The following is a 6,000-nucleotide window of genomic DNA, read 5'->3' on the forward strand; positions in this document are numbered from 1 at the left end:
AAAAGTGTATTTGTTTTTGTAGCAATGATGGCATGCTGCGCTTTAGATGAATATGTTTAAAAGTAAAGCTCGCCATACTGCGCCATACTGCGATTGCTACAATAGTTAATTGTGGATGCGTTAACAATTGATGTGTGCACTGATGGCTGGTGGTGTGTGTGCCTGTAGAAATTGTGCACTGATGGCTGGTGGTGTGTGTGCACTGCCGGCTGGTGGTGTGTGTGCCTGGTGGAAGCGTGCACTGACGGCTGGTGGTGTGTGTTTGTGCCTGGTGAAAGCGTGCACTGACCGCTGGTGGTGTGTGCTTGGTGAAAGCGTGCACTGACGGCTGGTGGTGTGTGTTTGTGCCTGGTGAAAGCGTGTACTGACGGATGGTGGTGTGTGCCTGGTGAAAGCATGCATGGACGGCTGGTGGTGTGTGTGTTCCTGGTGAAAGCGTGCAGTGACGGCTGGTGGTGTGTATGTGCCTGGTGAAAGCGTGCACTGACATCTGGTGGTGTGTGCCTGGTGGAAGCGTGCACTGACGGCTGGTGGTGTTTGTGCCCAGTGAAAGCATGCACTGACGACTGATGGTGTCTGTGCCTGTTGAAAGTGTGCACTGACTGTGTGGCTGTGTGTGTGGTTGTGTGTGTGGTTGTGTGTGTGTGATTGTGTGCGTGGTTGTGTGTATTGTGTTTGTGTGTTGTGTTTGTGTGTGTGGTTGTGTGTGTGGTAGTGTGTGTGGTAGTGTGTGGTTGTATGTGTGGTTGTATGTGTGGTTATGTGTGTGGTTGATTGTGGTTGTGTGTGTGTGGTTGTGTGTGTGGCTCTGTGTGTGGTTGTGTGTGTGGTTGTGGCTGTGTGTGTGTGTGTGTATGTGGTTGTGTGTGTGTGTGTGTATGTGGTTGTGTGCTGCAAGTATGTTAACACTAGCACAAGCACAATGGGGTATACACCACCTCATGACACTCACAACTCATACTAGGCTGCAATTATGTAACACACTCTTGCACCAACAAATTAAGGTACACCAGATTCATAACACTCACCAGCCACTCCTGTGGGGTAAGTATGTAACACTCTTGCACCATCATAATGAGATATCACAGTTATGACAGGCAGGCTCATCGTACACATACATCAGCATGACCACCCTACAATGTCTACAAAAACACTGGATAGGCACATGTTAAGACAAATATTCTATAAGACCCCGGCTTTCTTTGTTCCCCAATCCAGTATTCTTTACACTACGGCTGGGAACTCTAACCATGCATCATATACTATCAAGCACATTCTCCACCACGGAAGATGATGGGGAGTGATTATCTAGAACCACACAGGAGATACATGTTTGTAAAAACACCTCGAAATGCTCTCGTGACCACTTTCCATAGAACATATCCCACACACCTAGTGTGCATGTCTGCATAGGACTGGGAATAATCACTGCATGAAGACCTTCCATAGAAGAACATATCTCACAGGACCAGCGCCCGTGTCTGCATAGGCAAACTTTCCATGCTATGTGAAGTGCACATCGAGGAAGACCTTTCCCTCACAAGAACACAATCTCATCCCCGCGTGAACATCTGAATGTGAACAACTCCCCACAGCCCCCAGCTGGAGCTCAGCCATTATCAGAAGCTCGCCGGCTGCCCCGTCCGCATGGCTGTCAGATAATTGATATCAAAGCACTGCGTTGAGAAGGATGCGTCCCCGGCCCAGCCTGCTCTGGGGATAGTTCGTACAAGAGAATCATTCGGCGCCTATTGAACAGTGAGAAATGGAACGAACATTGAGTGCTCCATATTAAGGCGCGTGGCCAAAACGCGCTGTGACACTCTGCAGTGACTTTCAGTCTCAGGGGTTTTTGCTAGGAAGACTCAGTACACGCACCTTGGAAATACTAGGACGGCAGTGAGATACTACGGCCCACAGAGCCAGTGGCATAACGAAACTTGAGGGGGCCCCCCTGCAAAGCACAATGAGGGCCCCCCCCCCCCCAGCAGCCCGGCCCACCATTTACCACTTGTCACACCGACAAAAATAAGCAGTCACCTAAAGCCATATAATCAGCATTTATCTGTGCATACTTCGAACAGCACATATAAATGGAATCCACTTTAATTGTGTTCTAGGGCTGCCTCAATGATGAAATCCATGGCTGATAATTAAAGGGAACAAAGACAGAAAAGTCACACTACAAATGAATATATACTTTTTTCATTTATAACCCTATTTAGTGCCAAGGCGAGGGCTTTCCAGGCTCTTTAAACAGATGTCTGGCATTTTTCTTTTGGCAACCCTACTTTACATTCCTTTTCATGAAATGCATTTTCACACTACAACAGTAAATGTACATTTCAAATGCAAGGAATAGGCAGAGTAGGGGCCCAGGGGGTACTGGAACCAGAAAAAACTAAGCCTCTGTAACCAGTTTACAAAGGTATGTAAATATGCAAATGGTCTCTGGCCTCGAGGCAGTTGCCTTCAATAACCCTTGTTACTGGGCCTGGAAGCAGAGGTCACCTGCACCCACAGCATGCGGCACGCATCATTTAATTTATGAGTGAGGACTGTTATGAGGCAACTCACTTGTACAACCAACGCCAGCAAGAGAGTGTAGTGCTGCCTGTGTGTGCTACAGCGCTGATGGGGCCCTTGGAGGCTGGAAAACGGGGGCTGCTGGGGGCATGGCGGCCAAGGATTTTGATTGCCATGTGTGACATTTTCATATTTTCAGTGTAATTATGAGTGACATTTAATGATTATGTGTGACATTTTTCGCGAGCAAAATAAAGCAACAAAGTGTATGGAAAGAAATATTAGAAATGACACTTGAGCAATGAGAAGCTTTAAAGAGATCTTGAAACTGCTACAAAACACCTGGAATGGATTGTCACTAATAGACTCTCCTCGAAAATGCCTCTATACACTTGCACAATCTCTACACATCCTAAATTTTACACCTGCTCCACTGCACCTGCTTGCACTACTATGGATAAATCACAATGCCTGACCATGTTTGACTGTATATACTTTACCATAAGGCTGATAATTAAATCCAAACTCTTCCTTTTCAGAGGTAAATACCAAATTACACCCCTGCAAAGAGACATAACTCTAACCAGTGGATGCCCCTTTTGGCCTGGCTAGTTACCCACTGATGGGCAATGTTGGATGCTACACTGCATGTGCCTCATTGCTGTCAGTGCTGGACTCTTTGGCCCTGCTGGCATCGCACAGGTAGGCAGGTTCCAAGCCTCTTTCTCTGGGCTGGGGGGTGGCTCAGATGGTGCTGCAGTCAACGGTGAGTTGAGTTTGTTATACTTGTCAGCTATGTCTTTTAAAGACAGGGGCAGTACAGCACTCATCCCTAGACACAAGCCTGTGCCCACCCTGCCCTCCAAACATAGGTGGAGGGCAGATGAGTTGTTAAACGTGGGCCTGCCCGAGCGGCAGAGATTTCTGCGTGGGGGCAATGGCTGCTGATGCAGGGGGCCAGAGGTGCCAAATCACAGAATATCTGGCAGAGAACTTGATTATTCTCTTCTGCTTTTCAGTCTCAGGTAGCGCCTGCATTGACATTTAGGGTCACCTTTCCCTTAATGGTTGTATGCCTAAGACTATTCAGAATCCTGGAATCAGGCCTGGTGTCAACTATTGTGCTTCCCGCCCGTGCACCCTGATGCTGAACATTACAACATGGACAACTACGTGCCCTCTCTCTCTCACTCTCCTTGTCTGGAAAGAGTACCTCCTATCACTGTGCTGTTTATTTCAAGATTGAGTCAGTCACACACAACTCTACAATTGCCCATCAGTTTTGAATATTTCACACAACTTTTACAAAGCACATTAACTTTTACCTGCAGGACCTGCTGCAATTACAATACCGGGGTCACGTCTTGTATCTGCAAAGTAATCTCCGATGGGATGAGGGGTTACTGCTTTACACCGGAGGGAGATTGGAAGCAGAGGCTGCAGGCACTGCGCTCCCTCCCAAAGATCTCCTACCACTGACGTACTCCTCCTTCTTCTGGGCTCACCCCGAGGCGTCCGCAGTTTATTGTGCTCACATCAGGGAACCATATCCAAAAGAACACTGTGGCTTTACTGCCGCATGCCTGCCTTTTGTTCAGGGCTGAGTGCGTGGGTACAGAATACTGGGTTTTATTTGCACTGGGATGGTTCTCCTTCTGTGAATATCACATGGTAGCTAGTTAGCTCAGATATTCAGTGTTTTATGTCCATCTCAAACCGAAACGCTACCTTTCAAGTTCTCTGTTGCCAGGGTACACGACTCACCAATTTAGCTCGAGCAATTTTTAGAGAAGCCTCCTTAATGTTATTGGAGTTTTCGACAATTCATAAATGAGCAGGGATGAAAACAGCGCAATCACTTCTATGTCAGAGATGACTGCCTTGTCACCTCCCCCAATGCTAACAGGTTTATAAAACTGGGATATACAACCTCTTTTAGAGACATTTCCTCGAATACATGGGTACAACATGCTTCTTCATGACTTTAATGCTCAGAAACCAGGTCAAACCACCACTGAAAAGCCAACTCAAAGGCTTACGGAATGAAGGTTATTTTCTTTCAGTATGATTTAAAGGTGGATCAGATAAGGACCCATCTAAATATGGTTCACCCAGATACATCCTTGTGCGCACAAGACATGTTCTCTCAGAGCTCTGCTCTGGACACCAACACTGCTCAGAGCATACTTGGGGGCAAAGCTGCAGCGCCCTGGCACTAGACTACCACTGCTGCCTTAATGAGCCAACATACTTGAAAGTAGCTGACTAACGGCCGCCACGACATAGAGCACCGGAGCAGGCCTTCATTCGGGAGAAGAGGCTGCGACGTGCGCACGCAGACACAGTGCAGCAGCTGAGTGAGCCAGGGCGCTGTATCATTTAAAGTGCCTTGCAGCAAGCCACGCTATTTAAAGCACATTTTTCCTCACAATTAAAGCGCCCCATAGGCACACTGTGTTGGGAACTCACTGTTGAATAAACGTCCTTACATTGCGATGTGAGCACTTACTTTTTGTTGGGCCTGCTGAGCGGTGACATCCCCAGGCAGCTCTGCCACAGTCCAGAAGATGACTTGACTCAAGGAGCATATTAATCACCAGCCCCACCCTGTACACTACCCCGAAGACCGCGCACATTCGGCCTGAAACAACGGAGCGCGGCCGTGCACCATTTACATATGAAGAGCCTCTGAGGCCCGGCCGGGGCCCAGGCCTGCGCACCAGGAGGCAGCCGGGCGGTGGCGCGCACGCACACCATTTACTTTAAGGGGACGCTGGGCATGCGCAACTGGCACCATTTAATTCTAGAAGCCTTGAATAGGCTTGCTGGCTCTCGTGAGTGAGGGGGGCCCCTGGAGAGCGGGGCCCCGATGGGGTCCCCTGGATCATGGGGGCCCCCCCGCACCGCGGGGCCTGCGTGGGCCTGTGTTACGCCCCTGCACAGAGCGTGCTGTGTAACCCCTGTGAAGTGCCAAAGTCAAACGTGTCACACCCGTGCTGTAAGAGAAGCATGGCGCGTGTGACTCCATACAGTGTCAGGGCCCGCTCCATTAGCAGGGGGCTCTGTCCCCGCAGTACGGCGCCCCGTACTGTCACCGCTGTACTGTGATCCCCCAGTACAGTGCCAACGCTGTGCTGTGTTACTTATCCCCAGGCATTGTCGTTTACTATGCTGTCACCAGTGTGCAGTCTCACCCCCGCAGTGTCAGTACCGTGCAGTGTCAGGCAGCGGATTAGAGGTAGAGTGGGGCAGGACAGTGCACAGTGTCACATTTGTGCAATGTCACTTGATGTACATTCCACGCTGCGTCACCCCAGTGAAGTCGTCGTCATGCAGTTACGCCCGTGCAATGTCATCAAAAGTGCTCTCACCACTGTACAGAATAATTGGTGTGCAGTGTCACCACTGTGCAGTGCCAGGAAACGGTCCGCACTGAGTGTGAGGCAGGGCAGGAGTGTCACACCTGTGCAGTGT

At 49.3% G+C, this 6,000-nt stretch overlaps 1 long non-coding RNA gene across 1 annotated transcript in view; it reads right to left on the bottom strand.

The window, feature by feature from the left end:
• LOC144767208 (uncharacterized) overlaps window positions 1-5,165 on the bottom strand; it is a 169,875-nt gene extending 164,710 nt beyond the window's left edge. The window contains exon 1 of the long non-coding RNA XR_013598096.1: window positions 5,036-5,165. This is a non-coding gene — a long non-coding RNA (uncharacterized LOC144767208). The remainder of the gene's footprint in view (window positions 1-5,035) is intronic.
• Between the last annotated feature and the right edge of the window lie 835 nt (window positions 5,166-6,000).

Source organism: Lissotriton helveticus, chromosome 7, assembly GCF_964261635.1.
Source record: "Lissotriton helveticus chromosome 7, aLisHel1.1, whole genome shotgun sequence".
NCBI lineage: Eukaryota > Metazoa > Chordata > Amphibia > Caudata > Salamandridae > Lissotriton > Lissotriton helveticus.